Here is a 10,840-nt window from a genome sequence, read left to right on the forward strand (position 1 = left end):
CTTGGTGTTTTCATTGTAAAAATTTGAATAAGGGGTACCACTTTTGTAAGCTTGGAAAGCATTGACTTGTTCGGTTGTTCCCCTACATTCACTTGAGTCATGACCCAAGGTTCCACAATTCTCACATATCCCGCTTGGGATTGATGAGGATGCCGTCATGGCATTGACATGATGCTTTGTTGATTTTGAGCTTTCCTCAAGTCTAGCCATAGCTTGTTCAAACTTCAAGTTGATTGTGTCAATGTGAGCACTAAGTTGAGCACCCAATTGAGTAACGGTGTCCACTTCATACTTTCCTCCTCTAGTAGCCTTGCGAGGCCTACTATATTGCGAATTATGGACCGCCATTTCCTCAATCTTGTTCCATGTTTGATTGTCATCAACTTCGGTGAACATTCCATTTGATCCCATATTGAGAATGTTCCTTGAATCTTCATATAAACCATTCCAAAATTGTTGCACCAAAAACCATTCGCTAAGTCCATGGTGAGGACATGAGCGACAAATACCTTTGAACCGCTCCCAAGCTTCATACAAAGACTCTTCATCCCTTTGCTTGAAACCCGTAATTTGAGCTCTTAGCATATTGGTCTTTTCCTGGGTAGAATTTTTGTAGAAAGCTAGAGCTAGCTTCTTCCAAGAATCTATTCCAAGGGTGGCCTTATCAAGGCCCTTCAACCATTGCTTTGCGGTGCCGATTAATGAAAAAGGAAATAAGACCCATCTTATTTGGTCTTGAGTCACGCCCGTTTGAGAGATAGCTTCACAATAATCACAAAATGTTTCCATATGAGAATGAGGGTCCTCACTAGGCATTCCCCCGAATTGGCTCCTCTCAACTAGTTGGATGAAGGCGGACTTGGCAATAAAGTTTCCGGTAAGATGTTGTGGGGTAGGAGTACCGTTTGGTAGATCCTCCTCGGTGGGTATAGAGTGTGACGAGAATTTAGGCATTGTAGGTGGATTTTGTGTGGTATTGTTTAATGGGTTCTCTTCTCCTTCTATTGCGAAAGGATTGACAAACTCACTAGTGGGTTGAACAACTTCACCAACACCTCCCAAATTCCTCCTAACAAGTCTCCTATTATTCGTCAAGGTTCTTTCGATTTCACGGTCAAAAGGTAACAAATCTCTTTGTAACCTTCTAGACATGCAAAATATCAAACAACTCGAAAACAATTAGAACAAACCTTGAGGAGTCTTACTTCCCCAAGGTGAAAAAGACACAACTAAAAACAATAAAAGAAATCTTAAATCAATTAAACACCATCCCCGGCAACGGCGCCATTTTTGGTCGAAGCCATTTGGTGTTCACAATTAAGCATATGTGGTCGTTGGTCAATGGTCGATACAAAACACAATTTATACTTCACAAACAACTCTATAATTAGTAAAGAGGCAAGTAAAGGTCGGATCCCAAGGGACGGGTATTGAAATGAAGATTCTATTGTAACTAGTGGTGTCTAGGGGTGTCACAAATTGGGTTGATGTAGAAGGTTACTAAACTAAAATAGCAATGAAAATAAACTAACAAGGTAAATGAAATAAGGGTGTAAACAATTGATTAAAAGCACTAGGGTGTCATGGGTTCATAGGGGAATCATGGGATATGATCATACAAACATGTTCTCAAATTATAAGCAAGCAATTATTGTTGTGATGGATTGAGTTGGGTTATATCTTACAATCCTAGGAAAGTTTGGGTCCCGGAGCCGAATCTCTTGGATTGTACAACACCTACAAGTCGACTTAATCTTCCCTACTTAACACATGCATGGTCTAACAAGACTCGAGTTGGGTTATGTCTTACAAGTCAAGTTGAAAGGATAGAAGATGATAGTAAATGCAAGGATTCATAGGCTTAGCATTTCATCAAATATAACATGTGCATGTATTAAGATCAAAACAAGCAAGCAAATAAGATATGAAAGCATATTAATTTAAGCATGAATCATTCCCCATGTTGGTTTCCCCTAATCACCCATTAAACCCTAGCTAAGAGACTACTCACTCATTATCATATTGATCATGCTAGAGAGGTTGTCAATCATACTAACATAATGAAACATGATGAATAAATGAAAGTAATTAGCAATAATTAAAAAGGGATTAAGAGATTATACCTAGTAATGATTCCAAAATAATAATGCAAAGAATAATAGAAGAACTTGATGATTGATGGAAGGTTGTCAATCTCCCAATAAACCCAATAATCTTCTAATTACCCAAAATAAATGAAGAACAAGAGAGAGAATTAAAGAACTAAAACTTGGATTAAAACTTGATTAATATTTGATTACAATATTGAAGAGAGATTTGATTGATATTAACTACTCTAATTATTGATAAGAAGAACATGCTCCTCTAATTAGACTAATGGGGTATTTATAGTGAAAATTAGGGAGGATGCATTAGGGTTAACTAAGGGCTAAACTAGTAATTACACTTTTTAAGTTGAGCAAGGAGCCTCCGGGATTATCCGAGAGAAGGGCTTCTCCATTTCGTAGCTTGAAGAACGAAATCGTCTTTGTCTTGTGATCCGTCTGGGCCGGAGTCGGGACGGCCGGATCTGGGATGGACGATCCGAGCGGATCAAGGAACAAGACGCTCGGACTGGGCATGGGGAATCCGAGCGGATTCCTGGTGAGGACGCTCGACCGGCGAGGACGGACGGATTCTCTACAATCCGTTCGGATTGTAGTTCAAAGAACTTTCCTTCTTCTTTTTCTTCCCTTTTCTTCACGAATTCCTTGGGGATTTCCTTGGGGACTCAAGGATCCTTTTCTCAACAATGCTCTTCTACTATGTTATGTACAAAGGCCTTCTAGTCTTGTCTCTCCTTGATGCTTGGTCATTGAATATGATCAATTTAGCCTTGTTTTGGCATGAAAATGCAAGATTCTTACTCCTTTCCTACCAAGGGATCAAAATCTCAAAGAATATGCAAAACAAAGAACTAAAGATAATAAATGACCCAAATAGGCACTAAAAAGCATAGAAACAATGGTAATTCGGGGGCTAAATATGCGCCAATTATGGTCGCATCAGCACTCCCTGAACATGATGTTCGTGTAGGCGCCTGTGTCAATCAGGCACCTCTTGACCAGGTGGTTGGATATGTCCAAATTGACTACAAGTGGGTCGCTGTGAGGAGCGATGACTCCTTCGTAGTCCTTCCTTCCAACAGTCATATCGGGGATGTTGGAAGCGGGGATCGCTGTGTTGGGCACAAAGTTGATGGCCTGATATAGCTCGTTCAGGTGCCGTTTGTGCCCATGAGCGGACCCTCCGTTCTCGTTGCCCCCGATGACAACATGGATCACTCCTATCCGTTCGAAGACGGATTTCTTATCTGAACTGCCGGCGTCAGTCTTTTGGCCTTTGGCAACGTACTTGCCGAGGCTCCCCTTCCGGATCAGTTCTTCAATGGCATTCTTCAGATGCCGGCAGTTGTCAGTAAGGTGACCGGTGTGGCCGTGGTACTCACAGTACTGGCTCGTGTCACCGTCTCCCTTCGGCTTGGGGGGCCTTTCCCACTTCTGGCCCTCGTTTTTGCTTAGGGCGAAGACCTCGGCGGCCGATACGACGAGGGGGGTTTTATCATTATACCGCCTCTGGAGGTATGATCCCGAACTCCACCCGGCGCCCATCGAGTCCTGTTTCCTGGTAGATTTATCAGACCGTGACCTATTATTTTCACGGCGTCTTTCACCAGACTGTGACCGATTATTGTCACGGCGTCCTTCATCCGGGTTGTCCTCCCGGCGGCTCTTCTTTTCTGAGGGTTTGGCCTCACTAGGGCCTACCCAGGTTTTGTGATAGTCTTCCACTTTAATGGCTTGATCAGCCAACTGTCTGGCGGCGTCAAAAGTCAGGCCGCCGCATTTGATGAGCTCGTTTTTTAGGTCTCCCCTTGGGAGGCCTTTCATCAGCGCGAAGGCTGCCAGTTCGCTGTTCAGCTCACGAATTTGCTGAACCTTGGCGTCGAACCTTTTCACATAGCTTCGGAGAGACTCGCCTCCCTCCTGTCTGATAGTCAGGAGGTCCGATGTCTCCACGGCCCTCCTCTTGTTGCAGGAATACTGGGCTAGGAACGCGTCCTTTAGGTCGGCGTAATAGTATACCGACCCGTCGGGTAGCCCCTTGTACCAACTCTATGCCATCCCATGCAGTGTCGTTGGGAAGATTCGGCACCAAACCTCATCAGGTTGCTCCCATACTGACATGTGAGACTCGTAAGCCTCGACGTGGTCGGTCGGGTCACCTTCCCCTTTGTATGCTATAGGTGGTAACTTCCGACTTAGTCGGCACCGGGTATCTAGGACGTGGCGCCGAGGGGTCGTCATCGACCACATGTCGGAGGACACGCGGCGATCGGCTCCTCGCATTCCTAGTCCGACTTCTCTCCTCGTAGCGAGAAGGACTTCTCCTCCGACTCTGGTGAGTCGGGCTTCTTTTCCAACTCTGACGAGTTGGGCTTCTTTCGCTCCTCCGGGGTGTGCCTCGTTCGTGCCGCGGCGACGCAGTCTTCTCACGAGTGCGAGAAGGACTTAGGTCTACCACGACCACTTTGGGCTCCCCCAGTGTCTTGACATGGTCAGCTTCTCCTAATGCTCCGTTCAAGTTTCTTGGGGTCACATTTTGGGCCCTGGTCTCCTGGACGGTTTCCGCCGCTCTTGTAGGCGTGACAGTGTGAGCCGGCGTACTCCCAATTAGGTCCAGGAGCATCTTCAGTTTTGCTACGTCAACCACATGTCCCATGATGGTGACCTGGTCGTGAGGGCGTGAGTATCCGGTATTATTGGCATCCCGTACTCCGGTTGAATCACTTGACCGTCGGAGGGTTGCACAACTCCAGATTTGTGGACGGTATCATCTTGGTAGAATTCGGTTTCGTCGGTCACGAATGCCTCTTGCTGTTTCGACATCTTCTTAGCTTTTGGGGGTGGGTTTTTTGTGTGTATATTTTTGTTTGGGAATGAATGTGACTAGCTTCTAGTGTCTTTCCCCACAGACGGCGCCAATTGTTCCGGGTGTAATTCCAGAGCAAGTATTGTTACCACCCGTGGCTTGTAGAATGATGTCTTGAGTTGGATTCCTCGTCTCTATCGTTCCTCTCGGCCTCTCCTGCAACAATGAACGAACTGAGGGCTTGGCTTTGTGCCAAGCGTACTCACTCCGACGCTCAAGTCAGTGAACTTAGAGGGATAAGTCGTTATTACTTGGCTAAGGATATATTGTAGAGAGATAAGGAAGATATTGCCAGATGAATAGTGATTCTTAGGTTCATTCTTGGTCCTTTCCTCAATGAAGGTTGAGGAGTATTTATAGGCTTTCACCTTTTGTCACGTTGTGGCCAAGTGGCCAAGTGGCTAGCAGGTGGAAAGACCGTTCTACCCTCGGCCGATGGACCCATGGCAGGCCGGCCGAGGGTCTTGGATATGAGTACGCGGATATTTGTCCCGGCTGGCTGGTTGCCAGGCCGAGACCCCAGGTGACCGGCCGATGGGTTGCATCGGCTAGACTGTCTAAGTCATTGACTTGTTGTGGACATCCTTGACCTTGCTCAATATGTTGACTTGGTCAGCGGTGCAGAATATGCCCCATCATAAACAATTGAATTATTTAACTTTTTTATTCTTATTATGTTTTGAATTAATTAATAGTTAAAATTCTAAAAGGGAAGTAATATCGTGTATTTAGTTCATGAAATTATTTCACGTAAAGGATAAGGTTTTGGAAAATATAAAATATATGAAAAAGAAAATATTTATTTAATTTAAATAAGTTACAAACAAATTCTGTAAATACATAAGTAAATTAAACACTAATAATAGAATTTTAAAAGGGTAGTAATACCATGTATTTAGTTCATGAAATTATATCACGTAAATTATAATTTAAATGAGACCTTCTCCATTCCACTTTTTATTATCCTTTAAAATATTCCAAATTAATTGTTTTTTCAAAATTTAGTATGATAAATGACTTAATTATTAGTATCTATACAACATAATAAAAAATCAAGATGTGTAGTTTATTATTTGACGTGTGTCATGTTAAGCAATTTTAAGTGCCACATTTTATGTTATTTTTCTTTGCATTTAATTTTAATCCACGTGTAATTTTTCTATTGGTTACTAATAATTCAATTATATTAATTACTTAATTATCTAACTAAAAGTAAGTAATTATCTAACTAAAAGTAATCTCTAAATATCATCTGTTACAGCTGCTAGATCGTCTGATTCTGTGATTGTTGTTCCAGGTAGGGTTTCCCTACTCGGTATTAATTACATGATGTGTGTGGTGATTGTGCTGTAGTTGCTGATTTCATATTATTGATTGTTTCAGACGGTTGTCGATGCTGTATTGTGGTTACTGTTTAACTGTCTGTGTTCTTCGGGGTGCGTACCTGGCTGAGTGGAGTCACTTGCGGGAGTGGCTTCACGCCCTTGATTCGCCTTCTGTGGAACCCGCCACAGAAGGGATGTGCACATTAAGGAACATGGGTTTATCGCTCGATGAGATGAGTGGGGCTTAGGTGGGAACCACTGCGGTCCCCCACTGGCGGTGTGGAGTACTTTTTGCGATGCGTACTCTGGCAGGGCTACACACTTTAGTGTGTAGTCAGTTGTGTGGAGATTGATGATGGAGACTGGGGATTGATGTGTTGTTTGAGCTGTTTGGCATTTGTTTCGTATTGGTTTGTATTGTGTAATTAGTACTGACCCCGTTTAAATGTTTTAAAAACTGTGGTGATCCATTCGGGATGGTGAGCAGTTATCGAACATGTATGATATGACGTGTATGAGATAGCTGGGATGAGTCATCACGTGGCAGTTAGAAGTCTTCCGCTGTGTCAGACGATGTTTTATAGTTTTGATAGTTTTATCAGTAGACCGTCTAAGAACCTTGTATTTCAGTTTAACAGTTTTGGTTTTGATCATGTAATCACTTTAAACTATATTGTTATTTAAATTATGTTTCGCTATTGTCATTTGATTATCATTGCCTCGGGTAACCGAGATGGTGACGTTTCTATACCTGAGTGGTCCCGGTAAGGCACTTGGAGTATGGGGATGTCACAAATATGGTTGTTGTATGACCGTCTGTGGTTTGCAAGGTGCGTCCTCAGCTGAGTGGGGTCACTTGAAGGAGTGACTTCACGCCCTTGATTCGCCTTCTGTGGAACCCGCCACAGAAGGGATGTGCACTATAAGGAACATGGGTTTATCACTCGGATGAGATGAGCGGGGCTTAGGTGGGAACGGCTGCGGTCCCCCACTAGCGGTGTGGAGTACTTGTTGCGATGGGTACTCTGGCAGGACTACACACTCTAGTGTGTAGTCAGGTGTGTGGTGATGTGACGGAGTTTGGTGGTTGATTGGATTGGATTGTAATGTTGTTTTGTTACAGCTGTTTGTTTTGTGTAGTTAGTACTGACCCCGTTTAAATGTTTTAAAAACTGTGGTGATCCATTCGGAAATGGTGAGCAGTTATTGAGCAGGTATAAGTTGATGCGCATGTGATAGCTGGGTTGAGTCATCACGAGCTATTTTAGAAGTCTTCCGCTATGTCGAACATTCTTTTAGTTTGTTTAGTTGGTTTGTTAACGTGAACGTGTCGTTGTACGCCCAATCAAACACATTTATAATTCTTAACAAACAACTAGTTAGTGATTAAGTCGAGGTCGATCCACGGGGCGGGGGGTACTCATATTATTCAATCTAATTATGGTTGTGCTTTGGGTTGTCACAATTTTAATGGGTTGATGATTCTAATCTAATAAAAGCAATGAGAAGGAAGCAAGCAACAAAATGAAAGATGTAAACAAATGACTAAAAATGCTAGGATATCATGGGTTCATAGGGGATTCATGGGAGTTGATCTTACAAACATATTCTCAATTATATGCAAGCACTTATTGTTGTGATGGGATCGAGTTAGTGTATATCTTACAATCCCTAAGAAGGTTTGGGTCCCGGAGCCGAATCGATGAGATTGTACAATACCTACAAGTCTACTTAATCCTTTCTATTCAACAGTATGCATGGTCTAATGAGGCTCGAGTTGGTTTATGTCTTACAAGCCTCATTTAAAAGATAAGTGATGGGTAAAAAATGCAAGGATTCATAGGCTCGCATTTCATCAAACATAACATGTGCATAAGTTGAAATCACAACAAACAAGCAAATAAATTATGTGAACACATTAGATTAAGCATGAATCATTCCCCATGTTGGTTTACCCTAATTACTCATTAACCCTAGCTCAGAAAACAACTCACTCATGATCAAGTTTAACATGTTAATAAGGTTGTCAATCATACTAATAGAGCCAAACATGATGAATAAATGGTGTGATTAACAATAATTAAACAAGGGTGAAAGAGAATTATACCTTAAAGATGATTCCTAATAATAAAGCAAAGAATAAAAGAAGAGAACTTTATTGATTGATGAAGAGTTGTCAATTCTCCAATAATAACTCAATAATCTTCAATTACCCAATAATAAACTTGAATTACCCAATAATAAACTTGAACAATAATAAAGGAAAGATTAATGTGTGAATTGTGGAAAGATTAAAGAGTAATCTATTCTAATCTACTCCTAATGAAAGCTTAATCTAATCTAAGAGAACTTGATTTAATCTAAGGAAACTTGATAATCTTGATTAATACAAATGGAGTATATATATTGGTGCATCATTATGTTAAGTAAGGGCGGTTTAGTAAATAGCATTGCTAAGTGTTGAGTAGGGAAGTGCTCCTCTCGAAGGGAGATGTGCATATCCTAGGACTGGAATGCTCATTCTGAGCTCGGGATGCGCGGATCCACAAACAGACTATTCTGAAAATGGCACAGCAGCTTGGGACGAGCGAATTGGTCTCGGGACGCGCGGATCCCGGGACAGCTTGTCTATTTGAGCTTGGATTGTAAAACATACGTCATTTCCTCATCCGGACTCCTATTGGAGTGATTCAAAAGCCTAGAACACTTAATTATTCGACGCCGTTTCATCTAGAATACTTTTAGAGCCAAAGGAGCAAGTCTTGGTTTGGGTTCCGAGCAATTTCGTCTTTCAATGGCTTCCTTCTCGTCATCCTTGCTTTTAAGCCTATGATCCTTCTATATACTCTTTATTCTTATATCATTGGTCATCATTCTTGCCTCCTCTTCATATTAGTCCATCCAATATCATCAAAAAGCTTCCAAATATGCACGGGAAGGGGGAATTCCGCCTCATTATCTTCTTTCCTACAAAACATATACAATGTAATAGGAAAACCAAATAGGAAGGATTTGACGGATAAAATGGCCATAAATGTGGGGTAATATCCGTATAAGACCCTCTAAATTTAGGACTATAACGTAAATTTAACATGCGAATATCGTCATAAAACATAAATACAATAGAGAAACGATAAAGATAGAAATCGACCTCGGGTCCTTTGATGCACGGCGTAAAGAACAGAAATCAAACGAGATTCCCTCCTAATCGTTGCACCCAAGATTTGTCCGAGAAATGCCCTTGTGCTAGAACGTGTTCTCCGATTGCCTTGCAATATAGGGAGAACTGGATGTGAGGTTTTTCGAGATGTGAGATCTCAGTTTCAGAGAGAAAATTAATCTCCGAAACCCTAATCTTTGTTAAAAATGAATTAGGTTTCAAAAGGAGGAAAAACCTCTCCTTTTGATGACCTCGGTCCGCGGGTCACTAGAGGAGGGAGTGGGCTTTCCACTTTCTCCTCATTTAACTCGTGATCCGACTGATCCGACTCGTCTCGCTAAAATGTATATGACGCGGTTTTTTTTATTATAAATCGTCATCGGTTATCGGCTATTAAAACATCAACTAATAATACGGGTTAGTTGAAATATTAATACATGTCCGACAAAGACGATATTGTATAATTTATTCAATATACATTAATTAAATATAAATCGCTTATATTTAATTTTACGAATTAATCAGTTAATTCGCTTAGCCCATGATATTTAATCCGTATTAAATATAATATCTCAACATCACATTTTGACTAATTATTAGTCAAATAACTCAGACTAACTGGTTAGTCAATTTGGCATCTACATGACTGTATTTTCATACCGTCACATCTCTCAAACGTATCCTATAGGTGTGACTTTTAGGGACCAGTTGATCACCGCCATCTGTATGACAATAACGTCAAACTTATCTAGCAAGCCAACCGTTATTGATAAACGTGGATCAACTGATAATAATACCAAAAGTATGCCCTTTGATCCTTTTAGAGGTTTATAAGTCATTGCACTAACTGTTAAGGACACCAACCCCAACAAGCTCCCACTTGTCCGTACAAGTGTATGTGCAATGACGTTATCCGCACTAACTGGAGGACACAAGCTCCAACAAACTCCCACTTGTCCGTACAAGTGTATGTGCGATAACCGATTCTCATATTCATTTAAAAATTTCTCCCACTCAATGTAAAACAATTTGCAGATCCGGATCCACAAAGGTCGTATTTTACAATCGATCTGTATCTAGAGTGGTTTCCCCGACTAGAGAGTAACTTAACTGATAAAACGAATCCGTATTCGAGCATGGCCATGCATTTCGATTCTGACTCCTCGAGTGGCCCCGAGAAAATCGAGTACGATAAAGGCTGAATATTTCCTTCAACTCGAACTCCTTCCGATCTAAGCACAAATAAAATGACCCCGAAAAAATCTACTTGGCCCCCTGTTACGGATGACCGTGAGAAAGAAACCAAAGTCACCCAAAATCCGCCTTAGTCTCAAGAGACAATCGATAGTCAAAAGAATCGACTCTTAGGATCACCATGGAGGTC

At 41.6% G+C, this 10,840-nt stretch overlaps 1 non-coding gene across 1 annotated transcript; it reads left to right on the top strand.

Annotated features, from left to right (window-relative positions):
- Nucleotides 1-478: 478 nt before the first annotated feature.
- Nucleotides 479-585, top strand: LOC141593665 (small nucleolar RNA R71). The gene has a single exon (XR_012521737.1). It is a non-coding gene; the product is annotated as a small nucleolar RNA R71 (small nucleolar RNA).
- The last annotated feature ends 10,255 nt before the right edge of the window (nucleotides 586-10,840 follow it).

The sequence above is a fragment of the Silene latifolia genome, chromosome 7 (assembly GCF_048544455.1).
Source record: "Silene latifolia isolate original U9 population chromosome 7, ASM4854445v1, whole genome shotgun sequence".
In the NCBI taxonomy this organism is placed as follows: Eukaryota; Viridiplantae; Streptophyta; class Magnoliopsida; order Caryophyllales; family Caryophyllaceae; genus Silene; species Silene latifolia.